The following is a 23,161-nucleotide window of genomic DNA, read 5'->3' as shown; positions in this document are numbered from 1 at the left end:
CTGAGAAGGTATCTGCACCTGCTCTAGCGGACTCAAACAAAAAAAGAGTGGTTGTAATGTCGCCTTCACCAAAGAAAAATTCTGAAGCTAATCTTAGTGAAAAGAAATTACACAGTGATGAAAACCTTTTCTTACCATCGAAGAGAAGCTAAAAAGAAGCCTAAAAAACCATTCTATTGAACAACTGGATAAAGCGAACAAAGTAGCTCACGCTGGAAAAGTGAAGATTTAAATGGACAAGAAAGAGTTAGCAAGCAATGACCAACAAAATGGAACTTTGAGAGACTCTGATAAGTACCATCTTGATCAACCTCACAATATGCACAGGAGGCAATCGGAAGGGAAGACCTATAGACTTCTTACCGAACAGTTGGAACCAAGAAAAGGCAATTCAACACTAAACAGAAGCCTCGTGATGCAGCTATTTCATTTTATTCCAGTACTGAGACCATAAATACGACAGAAATCAAGCGAGTGGAAATCTTGGAAGACAATAATCGTGAGAGCGCACTGTTGCACATCGAGTCTACAAAGGTAGTACAACTTGTAATGATGTGCAAGCGACAGCTTTTGGAAGCCGGTTTTCAGGTATATGAAGTAGACAACTTATTGAAAGATTCAGGAATGCCTGTGGCTATGCTGCAACCAAAAAAGAAAGTGGAATTGCGCGTCTATAAAGATAACAAGAGAGTTCAATTGGCACAGGCGAAAATGTGGAGGAGAAGGAGTCTATGGTGAGTGTTAGAGCACTAAATGCTGAGGTGAAAAGGAAAACAATTAAAATGACGGTTGAGAATCATAAGGGAAACCCAAATGAAGAACACAGTCCTGAGGACAGGAGCGTAAGAAATAAAGATGAAGAACCCTGGTCATGGGTAGCAAAATATCTAAATGAGACCAGGAGAAGCTAACGCAGAGAGCCTGTAAAATGCATAATATTCACTTCTTGGAGGCTTCTCTCACTTAGTGAATAATCCCACAAAAGAGTTGAAGTCCTATGATATTATATGCCACAAAAGAGTTAAAGTCCTATTTGATATTATATGGATGGTCAAATGTCCGTGAATCAATGGATTTGAAATAGCTATGAATCCCCAAATCCAACAGAACAAAGGAAGGCCGATGTCCGGCCAACTCATCTTGGTAAATCAGAATAGGGGGTTTGTGATCAAATCGTCACATAACCACTCTCCATACATACAGAGTGTGATTCTAGAGGCTATTGTGAATAAGAAAGGGGTTCAAAAAACAGTACATATTATCAATGTATATTGGAACCATCAGGCGGTCAATATGCAAAACTTCATAGACGAAATACTGCACCATATTGACACAATATTCATCGAAAATATACAACCATACATAGTACTGTGGGGTGATCGGAACATACAACTAATTGAGTTAACATCCCACTTAGCCAAGAACAGCAATGGTTCACGACGAATGGAGAATCTTAAAAAAAATGTGGTTAGAAGAAATGCAAGTTCGGAATATGAACATGATGAATGGGAACATCAGTGGTGATATGCCACCTGGAAAAACTTGGGATAGAGGAAACCAAAAGTCTATTTTGGATTACTGCTTCATATTAGAAGTGATGGCCGAAGAAATCACAGAACTAAAGGTGATTAAGACCACTCAAAGTGACCACAATATGGTAACCGTAATGTGGAAACAAGGTAATCTTATCCACAAAGATCAGTGGAGACAGGATGTAAGCCTGGAACCTGGGCGTAATCGTCTTCGGTTAAATAATAATGGCATAACTCTATTAGCCAACGAAATTAGATCCAAGGTTGGAGAGCCTGAGAAAGATGTGGTTGAATACCAACACTTCATGGAAGTATATAAAATCCATTCACAGAGCCTAAAAAAACGATATACAGGAAGCATGAATTTGATCCTGAAATTGCACAGAAAAAAAAGAATATAGGAAAGGACTAAGAAACAATAACAATGCAATAGATATAAACAGAAATGAGCAGAAAAGGAAATTAAGAACCACATACAAAAACTGGTTAACATCTCACAAAGAGATTATGGAACAAAGAGATGCTGAAGCAATACTCAAGTCCCTTGCCCAAAGAAATTCAAGAGGCTTCTTATTAAATGAATTGGAAAACCCACAGAAGGCTGTCTTAACGAGTATGGTAACAGAAGCACTATGGACCACACATTATAGTATGCTGTTTGCCAAACAAAAATATGCTGAGAGCCCACAGCTTAACATTAAACAACAGTGGGATATTAAAATGGACCGAGACGACATCAAGAGCTCCTCTAGAGAAACAGGTCCTGATGGGCTATCCAACCAAATGCTAAAAAGCAACCAGGAGGAGTGGACCGAGCTTTGTGTATTATTATTTAAAAATATAATACAAGAACAAAGAATACCAGCCTCCTGGAAATTGGCGATAATCGTGCCGATTTTTAAAAAGAGTTGCAGAATGGAGCCATCAAATTATCGGCCAATAGCACTTTTAGATGTGTTAGGCAAAATATTCGCAACACTTCTTCTAGCGTAATTATCAATATGGATCAAAACCAATAGCTCTTTTGATGTGAGACAAACTGGCTTTGTAAGAGGAGTCAGTGTGGACTGAATCTTTTCATCCTCAACCTCCTAAAAATGGATGGTGTTGACCGTGAATTATTATGGTCAAAACTAAAAGAATGTTGATGCCCTCATAGTTTGATACTGGCAATAAAAGAACTCTATTCAGACATGAAAGTCCAGATCCGATTGTATAGGGCTGGCTATCTCTCTAAACCAATAAGAACAGCGAGAGGTGTCAAACAAGGGTGTCCGTTAGGCGCAACATTGTTTAACTTCTATATCTCAGAGGTTGGAGAGGCGTTGGACGGAGTAAACTCCTTCCCACCTAAACTAAATGGAACGCATATTAGTTGGATTCTCTATGCGGATGATATGTCCTACTTGACTTGACTCTGCTGAATGCCCTAAAGAAATACACAGATGCAAATGGACTGGAAATAAATGTAGCCAAATCTGAAATCCTGGTATTGAAAAATCTAAGAGAGCTCAAAGCAAAATAGAAAAGTACAGATGGGCAATGGGAAACGACTCATTGAAACAAGTAAAGTGTGCACGATATCTGGGTATGTACATCAACGCAAGTATAAATGATGAGCCCATGACTAAAAGAATAGCCAGTAAATGTAAGCAATTGACAGCACAAGGAGTAATTATCCAGAAGAAGTATGGTAAATTCTCCCATAAACCAGTTATACATTTCTATAAGAGCAAGGTGGTTCCAGTCCTAGTGTATGGGGCTGAAAGTATGTTTTGCTGCGCAAGTCAGATCTGGTCCAGATGTGAAAACATCTTCTGGAAAATAATCTTAAAGCTCCCACAAGGATTTCCAACAGCATGTATTCTATATGAAATGAGTCTATCGTCATTAAATGCAAGAATCATGTGGAACACACTAGCGCTATACAGTAAGTCTACAGGTGAGAATCTCTCACCCCAATTTGAAATATTAACTGACTGGGCGAATCAAGAAAAGCAACCACTATTACAGAGGTGGAAATTAAAATGCAAGGGCATCCTAAAACAACTGAACACAGAAGAAATTACACTTGTAAGAAATCCAAATTCTGTTAAAAAAAAGCTATTACAACAGGACTGGATTGAGGCTATAGAGAAGAGACAAAACCATAGATGTATGGCAAATGGACCTAAAGGTCTAAACAGCTTACCGAAATATATGCAATTATTTCCTTGTAAGTGGCTAAGAAGTGTTTTTCTAAAATTCCCTCTGAACCTCTTCCCGACAAATGAAATCCAAAGGCTGAGACAAGAAGACTGAATGATCTAAAGTGTAGATTCTGTAATTCCGAAGATGAAACACTGAAGCACCTGGTACTTTATTGTACTAAACTGAGAGACCTAAGAACGAACTATCTAAGCCAAGAGTTGGGAAAGGCCTCATCCTACAGTAGCGAGCAGTGGTGGCCAAGAATGTATAGCAGCGAATGTAAAAATCTAACAATAGCTTTAACATTGTGCCTTGAACAGCTATACAAGCAACTGTTGGTGTTTAAATAACGAACTTGGGGGAGAATAGAGGATAAAAGGTCTGTATGAAGTAATATGAAATGATGTGCAGTAATGTCTAAGATTAAGATTATGCTGTTGTTTCTTTTTAAAAGTCTGTAATAAACTATAAAAAAATGTAAAACAAATAACAGTTCAATGAGATTGCTTTCTATTATTTCACTTCAGCAACTTGTTTGGCTTTCACCGCGAGCCTCGCTTGCACTTTGCTTTCTCTCCAGTTCCCGCCAGCAGCTCTGCTTCCTCTCCGCGGACGTTGACGGTCACTTTGCTTCATTTTTCCATGCCGCAGCTCCGGCTGCGTATCTCCAACAATGGAGGCTCCCACACCTGTGGTCTTCTCGTGGCTGCATGTCCCAGGACTCCACAGTTCCTTATGGTCGTCTGCCAGTGTCCTGGTTCTCCTGCAGGACCCACTTCGGATGCCTCTTCGAATACAGGATTCCCTGCTGGTCTCTTTGCTGCTGGTCTCCTCCCTTCTTATACACCTGCAACCACTTGACAGGTTGCAGGTGTGAGTTCCAAATTGTAATTGCCTGGTCGCAATTAGTGGAGCACTTGAGATATGCCTGACCTTTGCAACCGTCGGCAGGCCTCTTCCCCATCTCAGTACTATTTATGTATTTATTTATTTCATTTTTATAGTGCGCATACAACCCAGAGGCATTGAGATGCTGTTGCATGGTGAACTACTCCTAGTAGCCTCTTCCTTGTCCCAGTACTATAGTTGGTTGAATGAGGGGACATGAGGGCAGATCTCTTGCAAGGGCCCATAAAGGTGAGGGAGGGTTAGTTTGGTAATCACAAGGGAAAGGGGGATACCACGTCTCACCTGTGGATACCCTCTTTCCAATCCCCAAGGACCCTCCACCCAGGTGATCCTCCCTCACTTCTCCACCCAAAGGGTCAGTATCCAAAAGCAATGGCCTTTCTTTCCCTAACCACCTGAGAAGAGCACCCAAGGGGAGTAGGTGTGAGGATACCCTCAGGTCTCTCACAAAGGGCAGGTAACACCTCCCCCAGAGAGATAGATACTCCAGAGGAGGCTGCCCTGGGAACAAGAATCAAAGGGAACACCCATTGTGAGAAACCTGAGGGTATTCTCACTCCTACTTCCCTTGGATCCTCTGCGCAGGTGGCCAGGGAAAGGCCATCGCTCTTGGAACCTGACCATGGGGGTGGAGAAGCAAGGGAGGATCTCCTGGATGGAGGGTCCTTGAGGATTGGGAGTGGGGTGCCTTTGGGAGAGATATGGTATCCCCCTTTCTCTATTGATGACCAACCTAACCCTGCCCTGCCCTTTATGAGCTGTTATAAGCCAGCTCCCCTCATTTCCCAATATGTGAAACTTGATAGTACTGAGACGAGGACGAGGAGACAGAGTAATAAGGACTACACCCTTTTGCCAGTGGATTTGCCAGCTTCAGGAGCACGGAGGAAGTAGTGGGAACCACTGGGAAGAGATGCAGAAGGCCGGTGAGTGTTAGGAGGGCTCTCGAGCACCGGGGTGCTCTAAAGGGAGTGAACAATGGTCTGTTAAAGTAAGCAAACACATTCATACTGAATAAAGCAGAATAAGTGCATATTGAATACCGAAATTAATGGAACATTAAAATTAAGCAACATAAGTGCACATTGAACACTGAACTGAAAGTAAACAATATTGAATGAATGTTGCACAACAATTTAACTCAAACCTAGGTATCTGTAGTACATTACCTTTACTAATGGCGGTTATGGAAAAAAAGTTTACAAAAAAGAGTGTTCAAAAAATGATATTAACACAAACAAAACGAGAATTTTACAGCTACAGTGAGGTGGGGCCTAATGGGTGTGGCCAAAAGGTATGGCTAGCAGGTTCCTCTAAAGAACTGTGGCGGGTCAGAAGAAGGACACGGGCACTGATGAACTTTCCACTAGGTATTTATTAAAGGAGAAGAAGAAGGCCTATATTTCCCTATCGCTATACAGGTATTGACCAACCTATATAAATAACTAAGGTGCTCGCCAGTCGTCAGTAAGTCTCAAATGAATGAGTCCACTGTCCAAAAACTAATTCTAACTGACCCTAGCACTATTCTAAGCAACTTAAATAGGATCAGGGGGATGCCTCACCTTCTGATTATGTTATGGCAATCTCATTGATGCTGGCCATGAGAAGAATGTGTATGCCCCTTACCAAATGGCTTAAAGTAAAAGGTGTCCGGTACCGCTGGGGTTACCGATTCCCGCTCACATTTGAGTGGGAAGGGAATACGATACGACTAAGAACGGAGAGGGACATCCAGAACTGCACAACTGATCTACTGGGGAACCAGGAGAATGAGGCAAATCAGGGAGGAAGACGAGATAACGACAGGCAATGGCGCATACAAGGCCCGAGACGGAGGCGAATACCAAGGTCCAGGAAGTATAGGAGGATGAATGCCTCGCCAGGGGCGGACCTCTGGTGACCCTACTGGTGCGCGTCATTCCTGCTGGGAGTGGCCATGTGACCGGCAAGGCATACTCTCACTGGCACCGGGGATCTACTAAGAAGACCGTTTGTGGTCATATAAGTGAGGGGTGACAATAAATGCAGGCACTGGATGCTACAAATGTACTGCACCTGAATGGCAGAACTTTAACAAGGCCCCATGGACCGAGTAGAACCTCTCTTGGTGGTGTATGAGCACCGGGGCAGAAGGAACTACTGACGCCTTGAACTTCAAAGGGTCTCATGAGGTACTCGCGAGGTGTTCACGTTTGAGTTGAGTCAACAGGGAAATGTACTGAATTGGGGGAGCTATGTGGTCTAGGATGTTACATACAGAAGTCAGATATGTTATGGTCTGCTATACGAGAACTACACACAACAGATAGGAAATGGCGGTAATATCTAATTCAACGAAAGGTAAGCTCTTCAGAGTCAGTACACTCAACGTTAAGGGGTTAAACTCCCCTACAAAACGGTCACTTGTGTGCAGGGAATTTCAGAGGTCTGGGATAGACGTGCTTTTTCTACAGGAGACCAAATACACATGTGGGGATGAACATAGGATCCTGCAACCTAGGGTGGGGATGAAATACTGGGGATCGGGTCCTCTTAAGAAAGCAGGAGTGGGAATACTCATCAGAAAGGGGGTGAATCTAAAGGTCTCCAAGGTGTGGACGGATTTGGAAGGTAGGGCACGCATGGTATTGAGTGCTATGTGTGATCTAATGATCACGCCAGCAACACGGTATGACCCTAATGCGGGAAAAGCCAGGTTCATACAGCGAACAATATCAAAGATAATGTTAGAAGCCGCCGGGCAAGTGATACTTGGGGGAGACTTCAACCTTTGGGCAAACGCTAGAATGGACAGACAGACAGCTAACTCCGACCTGCCTGAACTGAGTGATGCTGGTCGAACGGCTGTAGTCGAGATGATGACAACAAATAGGTATACGAGAGAAACAGGCTATACCTTCTTCTCGGCACCCCATGGCACTTATACTTGAATTGATTATGTATACATCTCAGAAGAACTGGTAGAAGCAACGACCCGTTCTGAGATTATACCCATTTCCTGGTCAGACCATGATATGGTCGTCGCCGACATGGACCTGGGCGCCCTTCCATGCAAAGGCTCAAAGTGGCGATGCAATGAGACTTTGCGAAAAGACCCTCTTTTCCGAACAGAAATGGAAACAGAGATAAAGGAATACCTCAAAGTGAATAACACGGGGGAGATATCAAAGAGAACCGTATGGGACACAGGGAAAGCCACATGGCGGGGGATATTGATCAGGGAGGGCACCAAGAAGAAAAGAGAAAGGGCTTTGATGGAAAGCAGACTAAGGGATGAGATAACACACACCTAGATTGGGCCACACGGACCACCACTGAGAGCAAGGCAGAAAAGATTGCAGTAGCAAGACAGAAGCGGGAAGAACTCCGTCTCCTTGAGGAGGGGTGAGTTGCCTGTAAACTACAACTCCTTAAACAAAAACATTAGGAGAAAGGAGATAAGGCAGATGCTCTCATGGCAGCTAGACTAAGAGACCAGAGAGAGGACAGAGGGGTGACAGCCATAGACAGTGGGGGAGAAGATACCCAGGGCATGCAGGGTGGGGACATTCCAGAGGCATTCACACGGTTTAATGAGCAGTTATATAAATCTGAAACAGCCCAAGATAGAGCTGAAATAGAGGGATACTTGGGAAGTGTGGAGATGCCGAAACTCACCCGTCTAGAGGCAGACGCAATGGATGCCCCGATTATGGTTGAAGAGGTGGAGAAGGCAGTGAAGAGGTTACCGCTTGGGAAGGCCCCAGGGAAAGACGGCTACACGGCAGGCTTATATAAGACCTTCATGTCGCCCCTCCTTCCATTTTTTGGTTGAATTATTTAATTGCATATTGGAGAAGGCAATTGCACCAGATTCGTTCTCAGAGGCACTGATTACTGTTATTCCCAAAGAAGGGAGGGATCCCAAATGTTGTGGATCGTATCGCCCGATATCGTTTCTCAATATCGACACGAAAATATGCACAAGGATCCTGGCGGCTAGGCTGGGGAGATATATGCCTCGGCTCATACACTCAGACCAGGTGGGATTTATCCTGGGGAAGCAGGCGGCAGATACGATGTGCAAAACATTACACTTCATACACGAATCAAAGACAATGACAGGGGAACCCGCTCTTATGTCCATTGATGCTGAGTAAGCCTTCTACAGGTTAGAATGGGGATTCTTGGAGGCAGTCCTGAGGAAGGTATGGCTAGGCAAGAGATTCAGACAGGGGGTGACGGCAGTCTACGTCACCCAAAGCCTCGGTATCAGTTAATTCTGACTGCTCGAGATGGTTCGCCCTGGGCAGGGGAACAAGGCAAGGCTGCCCTCTGTCCGCAATATTGTTTGCCTTATCGCTTGAACCTCTTGCACAGGTAACCAGATCTGATCATCTAGTCAAAGGAATGAGAGTGAATGAGAAGGAATATAAGATAGCCTTGTATGCCGATGACTTAATATTACACGTATTGAATCCATTAGTATCTATACCAAGAGCCATACAATTGATTGAACGTTACAGACTACTCTCTGGTTTTAAGTTTAACAATATTAAGTCAGTCCTGTTCCCTTTGAATGAACGTACTCAGCAAGACACTGATAGGTGTTCTGTACTAGGCCTTACCCTTGGACAAACCACACTGTGTTATTTAGGGATAAATCTCACACAAAACCTAGATACTCCATATGAAGCCAACTTTCCTCCTCTGCTCGCTAAGTTTTACGCCGACCTAGCAAAGTGGCAGAAGCTCACAATCTCGTGGATGGGGAGGCTAATTGCAGACAAGATGGTGTGTCTTCCAAGGTTTCTATATCCATTCCAGATGCTCCCAACAAGGATGCCAAAACCATTTTTTGGGGAGGTGAAGAGGGCCATCTTGAGATTTCTGTGGCAAGGGAAAAAACCTAGAATACTATATGAGGTCCTGATTCTACCCAAGGAAAAAGGAGGGTGGGTTTACCTGACCTCGAAAATATTATGCAGCAGCGCAGTTAAGGATCCTAGTACCCCAATTGAGAAACCAGATACACTTGTAGTGGGCAACCCTTGATAATTATAGTTTTGCTCCGGCCACTTTATCGGAGTGGCTCTGGGTACTGAGAAACAAACTGACTCGTAGGATCCAACACCATCCTATTCTAGGCACTATATGGGAGATCTGAAAGGGAGAGCGCAGACATGAGAGGTATCACAACGTGGCCATCGCCTTTGAGCCATATCTGGGCACCAGGGATTCGAGATGAGATCCCGGATCATAGCAGATTTCAGTCCTGGTTTGAGGCTGGCCTCGAGAGAGTCGGACAACTTTGGAAGGAGGGTAACTTCCTCACGATTACAAAACTTGAAAGTGCATTGGGCATAGGGACCCTCCCTGTCTTTCCTTTTCTACAACCTAAAAGGTACTCTAATGAGAGAACCATGGAAGGAGAAAATACAGAGAGACCTCACCCCCTTTGAAACACTCAACACTTTCACAGAAACCAACAGGCTCATCTCAATTATGTACAAAACATTGATAGATGCTGGGAAAGGGTCCACTGTTAAATTGAAGAATAGGTGGGAGAAAGACATGAACCTAGAAATAGATCCTGAGTTGTGGACAAAAATGTGTACGGGGCCTCATTGGTATCGATCGCCTGTCAGTATAAACTACATCCCATTAAGCTCCTCCATAGATGGCAATATGACCCCCACAGGCTGTCTAAAATGTTCCAATTAACGAGTCCCCTATGCTAGCGTCAGTGTGGCGAAAGGGCTGATTACTGGCACATGTGGTGGGAAGCCCTCGGATTAGAGTGTATTGGGATGAGGTCCTCAGATTGATTAGGGATTTGACGGAATCCATCGTGAAGTTACACCCTTTCTTGTGTTGTTTGGTTTGGAAAAAAAGTGACAATGAACTTATAAGGGTGACTGGGATAGTCACGACCCTCCTCTTGGTGGAACGAGCATGTATTGTGTTGCACTGGAAGGCAGTCATGGCTCCGAGTAAGAAGGAATGGACGAATGTGGCTACCAATATCTGTGTAATGGAAAGAATTACTGCAGCGCTACATGGGAAATCCACACAATACGAGAAATTATGGAGCGACTTTGTTAACAAATATATAACCATTACTTGAGCAATTGTAGAGCTTGGAACCTTAAGATATGCAAATCATAGCACACAGATGCACAAGCGGTACAATAATGTACTCTGTTGAGAAACGCTCACCTATTGAATATGTGAATGTACTCCTGAGAGCACCTTTCTTAAATAACGCACAGCATTGTAAGAGACCGGAATCTGAATCAATCATGGATAACGCATTGTTTCAGGGGGGTTCGGGGGGACAAGGGATACGTTTGTTCTGAGAAAGGGTTTTATGGTCTATGGGAGGGTGGGTAGGAGGGGTCAGGTTTTTGTTGAAAAGTTGTGCACCAACTAACCCCTGTTTGATGTTAAACCTGTTTTATTAAAAATTAAAAAAAAAACAAATAAAAAAAAGGGTAGAAGCGCTGTTTTGTGCGATGGTCTGCACGTGCAATCCAGGTTTTTTAATAATGCATGGCCTAGAGAGGAGTCTGCGCAGACCGGGAATAGTCATAAAGGGCAATGGATTATGGTCTTTATTGTATGCTAGAAAAAAATACTTGGGACACAAAATTGTTTGTGTGATTTTTTCGTTTTGTCTAGTATACAATTGTCCATTATTTCCATTAGCATAGTATAACAAGCTAATGGGAATGTTGGAGAATCTTATTGAGTCTAACTACCTTACTGAAAAAGGTAAAGTAGATGGAGTCTATAAGCTTATTTTTTTAACTTCTATTTTTAAACTGTGAAAGGTAGTGCCTTAAGGAACCTTTTTTTGTGTTTTTGATTTTGTATTTTTTGTTCTTTTCTTTTTGCAGGAGAGGTTAGGAAGCAAGGTGGGGCAGTGAAATAAGAGAAAGGACACCAACCACAGATATGGATGGGCAGGTAGACAGGGGTAGATGTTGGGCATGCGTTAAATCTAAGGTAGGGGGCAGGGTTTCTCATGCTCATTGATTACAACCTTGAAAGCACTTCAAGACTGCTCCCCCCTGCAGAGTGGCCTGTTGCAGTAGATACACAGTACTGTTGTCTTGGAAAGATATGGATCAACAGCCTCTTTTATGGCTTGAAAGCGCCGGTGGGATTTTCTGCCCCACAGGAGTAGCCTGTGTGGTGGCAGTGTTGGTTGAGGAAGATGAGGTAGAGGAAGACAGCCTACTACTTCCTGAAAAAGGAACAGCCTTTTCAAGAGCATTCCGATGGTTGGATTTGATGTGGCGGCGCATGGAGTTGGTCCCGTAGGAGTACTGCAGAGGTTTTCCGCGACTGAGTACACACTAAGTGCATTTCACCTTGGTAGCCTTAGCCTTTGGTACACCCTCAACGGTGATAAAGAACTGCCACACCCACAATTCTCTCCGAGTGCTAGAGGTGGACATGCCTCTACCTCACCTTTCTGGTCCTCTTGATTGTTTTCTGCATCATTGCACTTCTTCTGTTGTCCAAGCCCACCAGCTGGTGGTGGTGGCTCCTGGGGAGGAGGGATGGCAATAGCTGATGCCGTCTTTGAAGATAAATACCAGTTCTGCTAATATTCTTCCAAGCATGTGCTCTGTCCTAGATTGCAAATGGATAATCAGTAAGAATAGCTATAGGAGCTGTGCAAAGGTACATTTTCAGCTTCAAACTTACTGGATCAGCTAAACATGCATTATTGAACTGTTCCTGAAGCATGGACCTGATCCCAAAGCGCCATCCCCTTCATGAACACGTCATAATGCTACACGCATGCATGGTCACGTAACACTGACCAGAATGTCGGTGTTGACGTCAGACTTTGCGAACATCAGTGAACAAAAAACTGTAGAAAAAGTTGTAAAATGTTTATAGAAGTGTTAAAAATGTTACTAGAAGGTGGAGACTGGCACAGAGTTATGGTTGAAAAAAAGTTGTTAAAGGGACGTTATGGTTAAGTTGCACTGATAAAAAGCTACGAAATTCAGTAAAAATCTTTGTTAAAGGACGTTATGGTTACAAGTAAAACCGAAACCCCCCAGAAATGTGCCCGTTATGGTAAGCAAAGCAACCATAAATCGCGTCACCACCGTGCACTGCTAAGACTAACACCGAGGACATCAAAGATGACATCACAAATGTCATTGATGACATCACTGATGACATCACATATCTGGCCCACATGTTTTTGTTCACGGACAATCAGAATACGAACATTTATGAGGTACTATATACCTAGACATTAACCTTGTCGTGTATTCTTAAAGTGCTTTCCTTAGGGTTTGGTATCAGCTCATGGTGCCCATATATGGGGCAATAAGCCGAATTCAAACACACAATTAATTTGTATACATGTTGATGACTTTTAATGTTATTGACATTTTCTGGTGATGTTATTTCTTTCTTTCTTTCTTACTTTAGTTTCCCTGTATGTGCCTCTGATTTTTATGCTTTGCGGGTCTTTCTATATATTGTTTGTACTAACACAAGTATGAAGTAAGTCTTGAATTATTAGCTATTTATTACATGTTTAACATTACTCAAAACTCTGATAAGGTAGCATTAATTATTTTACTAGCTAGAATTAGCAGATTACAAATATTGTACTTTTATGGCGCATGCTGCATCCATTACATATCTGTATGTATATATATGTATGTACAATTAGGTTCCTGTATTAACAACAACACTCCGATATAATGGTTTCTTTAGATGAGTACATTTTTTAATACATTAAGTAGTTCATGAGAGGCCTCCCAATCATCCCTGACATATTGCTAGCAACATTGTAAACACAAACCCTTGTAGGGACTTTTCATCACAATTAATTTCAGGTGTGATGTCATCAGGGATGTCATCAATGACATTTGTGATATCATCTTTGATGTCCTGGGTTTTAGTCTTAGCAGTGGATGTTGGTAGCGCGAGTTATGGTTGCTGAGCTTACCATAACTGGTGAATTTCTGGGGGTTTCGGTTGTACTTGTAACCATCGTCCCTTTAAGAATGTTTTTTCACTGAATTTCATAGCCTTTTTATTAGTGCAACTTAACCATAACGTCCCTTTAACAAAAAATGTTCACTGAATTTCATAGGTTTTTATTAGAGCAGCTTAACCATAACGTCCCTTCAACAAAGTTTTTTCTGTGATTTTTCTGTGAATTTCATAGGTTTTCATGAGTGAAAATGTTTCATGATGTTACATCACTGTATATAAGTTATTAATAATTCCTCTTAACATATATGAAAGAACTATAAACCTCTGTTAAGAAAACATTTTTTGCAGCACATTCTGTTGTGTGTCGTTATCAGCAGCGCATGCTGGGGATGCACGTTATGGGTGAATTACCTAGGGCATGAGGCTCGACCATGACCCCAGCCCTACTAAACCACCCCTGTTATCCACTGCACCTACCCTGCATCCTAGTTTGGTTTCCACTATACCCTCATATTATGACCAATGGCCAGTGATCATGGCTTGCAGCCATGGCCAGTGTCCACAATCCATGGGGCATGGGCTTCGGCCATGCCGCATTCCCCAAGAGGCAAATCAGAGTAGACATTTGTCCTTGCCGAGGGCCAGGTCCAGTGCCCAGGCAGCAAGGTTATATCACTATTTTGTGTACTTACTTGTTGACATTTTCAAAAAAATAAAACACAGGACAGCTTTGTAAAAGCATGCTTTCAGGTCCTTGCTGATGTTCCTCGTGCAAGTTTGCTGAAATCCCGTCCAGCACTTCGTGCTGCAGCCGCAAGCAGAATTTGTTTTCCCATTTAAACCTAGGGCTTTGGCCATGGCCAGAGTAAGTACTCGTCCTTGCTGAGGGCCAGACCCACTGTCCATGCACCAAAGTTATATCACTATTATTTGTACTTACATTTGGACACTTTGCAAAAAATAAAACACAGGACAGATTTGAAAAAGCATGATTTCAGGTCCTTGCTGATGCTCCTCGCAAATGTTTGTTGTAATCCAGTGCAGCATTACAGGCTGTAGCCGCAAGAAGATTAATGTTTCCCATTCAAACCTAGGGCTACGGCCATGCTGCATGCCCCAATAAGCAAATCAGAGTACACATTGTCCTTGCTCAGGGCCAGGCCCATTGCCCAGGCTCCAAAGATATCATAATCTATTGTACTTACATTTTGACACTTTAGAAAAAATAAAACACAGGACAGATTTGCAAAACCATGCTTTGAGGTCCTTGCTGATGCTCCTCGCAAATGTTTGCTCAATCCTGTCCAGCACTTCGGGCTTCAGCCACCAGCAGAATTTTGTTTCCCATTCAATCCTAGACGATTTTGAAAAACTTTCCCACGTAGCCGGCCTCTGGTGGCCATGCCCACTTTAACCCCATTGCTGGTCCCTCTTGGTCATGACCCGGACAATCTGGCCACTGCGCATAGTGACAGGATATACCTCAGTCACCAAAGGTATATCACTATTTTTTGTACCTACATTATGACACTTTCCGAAAAATAAAACATGAACACTTTTGCAAAACCATGCTTTCAGGTCCTTGCCAATTCTCCCTGCACTAGTGTTCTGCAAATTCGTCCATGGTTTAGTGCCAAAAAGTACGTTCATAAAATTGTCATATAACTCAGCCCCCACTTGACAAAATCCATTCAGGTTTTGCACAAACATTCAAGGTTGGGTCTATAATCTTTCTGATAACGTTTGTGCACATTCGTCAAACGGCAAAAAAGTTATAAGCCATCTAAAAATGTTGAGACACCCCCCTCTAATTTTGCCCCCTCTTGACAAACATTCAGATCTGGGTCTAAAATCTTTTCGCAAACATTTGTGCAGATTCGTCGATTAGCTTAGCATAACTGGCGGATTTCTGGGGTTTTTCGGTTTTCCTTGTAACCATAATGTCCCTTTAACATAGTTGTTTCGCTAAATTGCATAGGTTTGTATTAGTGCAACTTAACCATAACGTCATTTTACAAAGTTTTTTCACTGAATTTCATTGGTTTTTACCAGTGCACACCAATTTGCTACAATTTCCTAATATAATACTTACCCCCAATATAGCCGCATTTTTGACCGGCGTACAAAGTTTGAACTTAAAACTGTGGCATTCCCCACCCGTAGCAGCTTTTTTAACACTTCTATACACTTTTTGCAACTTTTTCCACTTTTTTTGTGTTTGGCGATGTTCGTGAATGACTGACGTCCCGGCAAACTTTCCGGATGTATTTCACGTGACCACGCGCTCGAGTGTGGCATGATGACGTGTTCATAAACGGCTTGCATTTCTATCTGATTTAGGAAGTTTAAAACTGAAAATGTACCCTTGCACACCTCCTAAACCGATTTTTACTTATTATCCATTTGGTATCTAGGACACCGCACATGCTTGGAAGAATATTAGCAGAACTGCTATATATCTTCAAAAATAGTATCAACTTTTGACATCCCTCCTCCCTAGGAGCCACCACCACTACTACCAAAACCACTTGGAGGGCCTAGACAACAGAAGAAGCACAATAATTCAAAAACAATCATGAGGACCTTAGAAGATGAGGCAGAGTAAATGCTTGCCTCTAGCACCCAGAGAGAATGATGGGTGTGGCAGTTCTTCTAAAAAAACAGTGATCCTTCCTCACCTGGTTCTTCAGATGAACTTCCCGACACTTCCGTCTTCTTTTTTCTTCTGCTGGTCTTGGATTTTCTTGTCTTCTATTCCTTCTTCTCGAAGAGATAAGGGCGAGCTCCCTGGTAGGCCACCTTGCCCAGGTGATGAACACCTCAGGGAGAGAAGGACTCCGGGGAGCCAACCCCAACCAGGGAAAAAGCCTTGCGGCTGAAAAAACCCTGGGATGACTAGGTGACGATGAAAGTTCCCTGGGGATGAGGCAAGATGATTAGGTCCAAGGATACTCTGGTGTCCTGGAATCGCTGTGGATCCTGAGGCGTGGTGTCTTTGATTGCTGTGAAGGATAAGTAGGGAACTCCCTACAACCATGTAGGAGTACAATGACTGGCTTCTCTAAACTTATTTTCCACAAGGAAAGGCAGGTGAGAAGTGCAGGAGGAAAGATAACAACAGTGCAAGGTAAGATCACACTGGCTACCTTCAGATAACAGGCATGGCAAAGACTGTGAGAAAAGTGAAAGGTTTGCCTAAGGCACAGACAGGAGGGAGATCCAACCCGGGATACACCGATGAGAGGGGATTCCAGGGAAGGCGAAAAGCGAGAGGAAGAGAGAGGGAAAGCGGGTGAAGCAAGAGCCAGAAGGAGCCTCCGACCGTGGGCGATTGGGAGCACAGAGGAGCAACTCAGGGCTGAAACGCTAGGTGGGGGTAAGGCAAAGAGGGAAACCAAGGAAGAAAAGGCAAGAGAGTAGAACCGGACTACAAGCCTGATCACCTGTAAACTATATGGGTTGCAATGCTCCGAGATTCGCACTGGACGTGAGTAAATAGTGGCGGTGGCCATCTTGGAAATGAGCTAGACCGCTCATCTGGAAACATGATGGACATCGCGGCCCTTTAATGGAGCCGCCAGCGTTTCCAGAGCTGCCACGGACGCAACATGACAGTTCTTTATCACCGTTGGCGGTGTACCAAAGGCTAAAGCTACAGTCGCGGAAAACCTGGGCTGTACTCCTATGGGACAACCTCCATGCTCTGCCACACCAAATCCGACCAGTGGGATGCTCAGAGAAAGGTTTTCCTTTCTCAGGAAGTAGTAGGCTGTCTTCCTCTACCTCATCTTCCACAACCAATACTACCACCACACAGGCTACTCCTGTGGGGCACAAGATCCCACCACCTATCCTGCAAGCTATAAAAGAGACTGTTGATCCATAGCTTTCTAAGACAACTGTATTTTTTATATACTGCAACACACCACTCTGCAGTGGGGAACAGTTTTGAAGTGCTTTCAAGGCTGCAATCAAGGAGCATGTGAAACACTGCCCCCTACCTTAGATTTAATGCATGCCCAACATCTTCCCCTGTTCACCGGCCCCTCCATAGCTGTGCTTGCTGCCCCTTCCCTTACTTCCCTCCCCACCTTACTTCCTGGACTCTCGTGTAAAAAATAAAATCAAATAAAAAACACCAAAAAAAGGTTCCACCTTTCACAGTTAACAAATAGAAGTAAACAAATATAAGCTTCTAGACTGCGTCTACTTGACATTTTTCAGTAAAGTAGTTCGACACAATGAGATTCTCAAACCTTCCCATTAGCATTTTCTACTATGCTAACAGAAATAATGGACAGTTGTATACTAAAGAACAAGAACAAAACACAGAAACTATTTTCTGTCCCAAATGCGTTTCTCTAGCATACAATAGGACCATAATCCATGGCCCTTTATGACTATGCGTGATCTCGCAGTCCCCTCTCTAGGCCATGCTTTATTACAAAACCTGGATTGCACGTGCACACCATCATACAAGACAACCCTTTTTACTGTTGTGTGTGTAGCATTCCCTCATTGCCTACTTTGAAACAGTCACACATATATCCACCAAATAGTTTAAAAAACACTACAGATAACCCTATCAGAATATTAAACTTACACACACCAACTGTCACTTTAAAATGTTGTAGAAATCTTTTCCATATGCATTTCTCTTGCTTATCCAAGACAATTATACACAATGCTGCTACAAATGCATATATGCATTGTGCAGTAAAAGAAGTGCATGAATTGAAAGAGGAGTAGGGATTACCAAGTGATCATAGAAGCACAGAAGGAAAGTACCAAGACATGCCAAAGTGGGAGGCCCCTAACTACCTGCTGGGGCAAAGGCGTCCCAAGGGTGTGGCACACAGCTACCAGGCGGAACACCCGGAAGGGCAGTGCTGAAGGATGTAGAGGTGTATTGGTGTCGACTAGATACAGGGCCTGGAAACTGGGATCTGCGTGAAATGACCAAATGCAAAAGTCTGACAACCAAAACTCTGACTTTTTTTTTCTTCATTTTTCCGCAAATATATATGTGGGGGGAGGGGAGAGACCCCCCACAGCCTTACCCCTATACATTTTTATTAACTTTACCACCCCCCCATATATATCTGCAGAAAAATGGGGGTCAGACTTTTTGCATTCGGTAATTTCGTACAATACCGGAACCTGTGAGGTTTATGAGGGAACAAGCCACCAGTGGCAGTGGTATGAGTTAGCAGGGAAGGCTTTAAGTAACACAGGAACACAAAAACACAGCTTTCAGACGTTTTTAGAACTTATGGAAGTCCAGCTCAAGTATAAGAGGAGAGGGAAGGCTGTTCCAAAGAGAGGCACCAACCGAAGACAGAGATAAGCCTCCCCCTCTCTGTTTCAAAAAGCATTTGACAAGCAGAGTATTGGAGTTACAGCAGCGGAGAGCGGTAGCAGGCAGTATTTAGGGAAACAAAGTTGGACATATTTTTATTTGTTTTAATTTGGTTTATTCAAACATTTAAAAAAACAGCCAAGACAAAAACCGATACAGAGGTAAGTGAATGCAACAAAAAACATGTTTTTCCCTCCCGCACTTTCAAATCATCAGAACTCAACATTTGGGCAAACTTTAGAATATATAACATTTCCAATTTCACAGCTGAATAAGTTCTTCCCCAGTTTTTAGCTGCGTTCTGAGATGGCTTGCTCCACATTTAAACATTCTTTTATAACATGCAGAAAAGTTGTTAAAGCAAATAACATTGATTTGTTTGACCCATCAAACATCGCTTTCCACCAGTCTTATGCACTCAGTGATTGATGTTTGTTGATCACAGGACCAAAAATATTTGTTCTTTGGGACTGGAGTGTGGGACAGGAAAGCGTTAAATGTTTTGGCGTCTCCTTGGGGGCTCCACAAAGACGACATGTGAGATCTAAGTCAGCGAACTGAGTCCAGGAACTTAGGCGTTCCTTGGTTGCCAGCACATTAAGCCTGAATTGCATATATAGTAATCTTGCTTGTTGATCTGGAAAGCGATCTAAGTAGGCTTGGAGCTGGCCATATGCTCTGGCTTCACCAGGGACCTCATTCACGAGCTTTGATTTGGATCTTAGGTCACATGTGTTGATCCAGTCTGATCTCCAGAGCTTCCTCTTGGCCAGATCTGGATTTTCAATCAAAGTTTGTAGAGTAATTTCATAAACGTTCATCACTTCGAGACATTGGGCGTTCCATTTGAAAGGGATAGTATACTCCTTTGCCGTGTGTAACTTGTGCAGTATTTGCCGTTGCGCCACTGGGACCTGTAATGCTGTTTTTCTAAACAGATTTAACAGGTTCCAGCAAACTCTTGCTTGAATTGAGATAAGGCCCATTTCATAACGTATGCAAACCGTTGAAGTTTCCTTCGGCAGATGTAATGCTTGAGTCCAGAATATGTTTTCGAGTGTGTTCCACAGCTCATGAGAATAACCAAAAGAATTTTCTCCACCGTAAATCAGTGCCGGCACCGCCTTTCGTTGGAAAAAGATAACAGTTGGCTTCAATGAAAATTGACCATATTTTTTATTGATCATTACAGCTTGACATGCCAGCTGTCGACATTTGCTCTTCGTGAACTCAGCCCAAGGGGCGTCGTTTCTACTAGCACTGATCCTCATACCTAAATAGGTAGCGTTGTTTACGATCTTAAGTGCATCTTTGTCAAGGCGCCAATTGAATTTTCTCCTTTTTCCACTGTTTCCTGTCAGTTTCTCTAGCACCAATATTTCACATTTTTTTTGTTGATGCAGAGACCATTAGATGTTATATAGGTTTCAAGGATAGCAAGGTTTCGCTGAAGCCCTATAAGGGTCAGGTCTAATAAAATGAGGTCATCTGCATAAACAAGATAGTCAATATAGGAGTCGTGAATTTTTCGGTGGAAACGTAGCAGCTCCATTAAATGCATTATTGACATCGGATATAAACAAATTGAAGATGATGGCTGCCAAAGGGCAGCCTTGTTTGACGCCTTTAAGGGTACTAATTGGAGCGGATAGCATGCCTTTGGAGTCTAATCTGATCCTTATAGAGGTGTCTAAATGTAGCTCCCTGATTGCATCCAACAAACTGGGGGGACAGTTCCACCTGCTCAGTTTTTCCCACAACAGATCTCTATTAATCAAAAGCCTGGGAAAGATCAATTAGAGCCAAGTAGACCTTGGTGTCAGTTCTTATCACTTCCATCTTTAGCAGATTCAACAGTAGCAGTTTAAGACCACACCCAACTCCCTTTACAAACCCTGCTTGTCTTGGGTCTACATGATTGGTTTCCGTAGACCATTTAAGGAGTTTCTTTTGCAGGAGATTGGTGTAAACCTTTCCTAACATGTCGAGAAGTGCTATAGGTCTATAGTTTTTTGGGTTGGTTCTGTCCCCCTTTTCGAAAATCGGGACCACCACGGCACTCTTCCACGATTTTGGAGTTAGACAACTCTTAACAATTCTGTCGAATAAGATTACACAAAAATCTGCCCACATGGGTTACGTTTCATGGTATAGTTTGTAAATCCATCTGGGCAAGGTGCGCTCAAGTCGTGCACGTTGTTAATTGCATGTAAAATATCTTCTCTCTGGAACACCAAGTCCCAGTGGTTCATAACTGGGGCTTTCCAATCCTTAATCACTGCATCCTTGCGGAAAAGGTTTGTATAGAACCGCACCCACTCGGCTTCTGGGACTGAGTTGGCCTGTAACGCATGTTGGGGTGCCAAGTTGTTGTTTATCAGTCTCCTGTAGTTAAAGGAGTTTTTGTTTTCCATTTTTGACAGCATCAGTTCTGAGTTGTTCTGTAACATAACTGCCTTATGCGCTTTGATCCAGTTCTTTTATTTATGTTTGATCGCTCTTTTGCAATCATACAAGATGGTATTGTCGAGGCATACTAGCTTTCTTAAATCGCACCTCATTGATCTTTTTCGCTGCAAAACCTCTAAGTCAAATTTGTTTTTGAACAAACTCCACCTGATGCACACTGTGTTTGCATTCTTCAAATTGAGACAGAAGGTGTTGATATTCAGGTGTGTCTGATTCATGTTGAAAGTCAGATGTAATGTGAGTTACCTCAACATTTCGAAGGTTTAGACGAATCCGTCTTTCTCCAATGTTCACCGCGTGTAGCCAAGAGAGCTTGTTCACGTTGCATAGTGTGGGATGTATTTACCCATGCATCCTAGCCCTACCTCAAAACTGTGCAGTACTGACATGGAAAACATCATGATGGCCAGAGCTTCCCAGAAAATGCACAGGGAAATGCAGGAAGAATAGGCTGCCACCCATTTTTGCCGATGTTATGGGCACAGAAGGACGCTGCCTAAAACCACCATTGGACTACCCGCACAGTAGTCTGAAACCATTGGGAATGGCAATGCTGATTGCCAAATGCAACCTAGAATTGTGGGGAATTCATTTCTTAAATCCCAAAAATGGGTGCAGTACCAGTACTCACCACTATCCAAAAGCCGGCGTTTTAAAACCACTCTGTTTCCCTGAAGGCAAGTCAAAATGCCTATTTTCAAACATTGCAATATGTGCAAAATATTTACTGAACACCAGCAGACATTTGGCAGAATGGAGTTTTGTGTGTCTACAAAATCTGGGAAATGAAGAGCCCAAAACAATGCTTATAACAAAACTGCTATGGAGTCAGCAGTTTAAGTTGCACTGGATTTAAAAGACACTAAAATCGAAAATGTTTAGATTAAATGAGTGAGCTATGTTTGGTGTCACATGCCTTTGTAATTGTTTAAATGTCATAGTTTTGCACTTAGAATCAGCATTCTAGCTGCATGTGTAGAATTGCAAGTTAATTTAAAAAGCAACAAATAACATGACAGTAGCTGAAAGTCTGGCTTAAGGAACTTGATTCTGCCTGGCAACTACCCCCATCAGCAGTGAAACTTGAGTCACCACTGTGTTCCCAGGCCAACCTTCCTTTTGCTGCCCACACTAAGGATATGCCATCTATCTGATAATTGAATTATCTGTGCTCTGCAAGAGAGTGAACAAAGCCCTCTTCACTCAGGCAAAGGTTTTTATTACCGCAGTCGTAAAATGTAGCTTCCTCTTGGCAAGAGCTGGGAGGGGCACTGCCTGTGAGAGCAAGCTGGCTTGGCAGAAACTGGAAAGACTGGTTTCTATACCATGTGACCTGGGAAACCACACCCCTTTGGAGCCAGAACATAACTTTAAAAAGATGAATAACTCATAGAGCGGACATGTGAAAATTTTATAAATGATACCATAATTCTTGTGATTTTTCTGCCCACATTTTAAGAGGTTTTTCGACCCGGTGGCATGTTCAGGGGGGTTTTAGCGGAAAAGTGGATATTACTCTAAATGTATGCATGTTAAAAATCTGAAACTTCATCAGTTAATGTCCCTACTCCCTGCACACATGTATGTAAAGTTGGGTCAATGTCAGAAATTGCAAAATCAGTTAAAAAGTGAAATATGTGCCAGTTCTGAATGCAAGCTCCCAGGAAGAGCAGAGTTTGAACAGGGTATACCTCCTGTAATGCATGATGGGTGCATATGATTTTAAAATAATATGTACCTCTGC

The sequence above is a fragment of the Ambystoma mexicanum genome, chromosome 10 (genome assembly GCF_040938575.1).
Source record: "Ambystoma mexicanum isolate Mex_15411 chromosome 10, UKY_AmexF1_1, whole genome shotgun sequence".
Lineage (NCBI taxonomy): Eukaryota > Metazoa > Chordata > Amphibia > Caudata > Ambystomatidae > Ambystoma > Ambystoma mexicanum.
The sequence above is the reverse complement of the archived record's forward strand: the minus strand, read 5'-3'. Positions refer to the sequence as shown.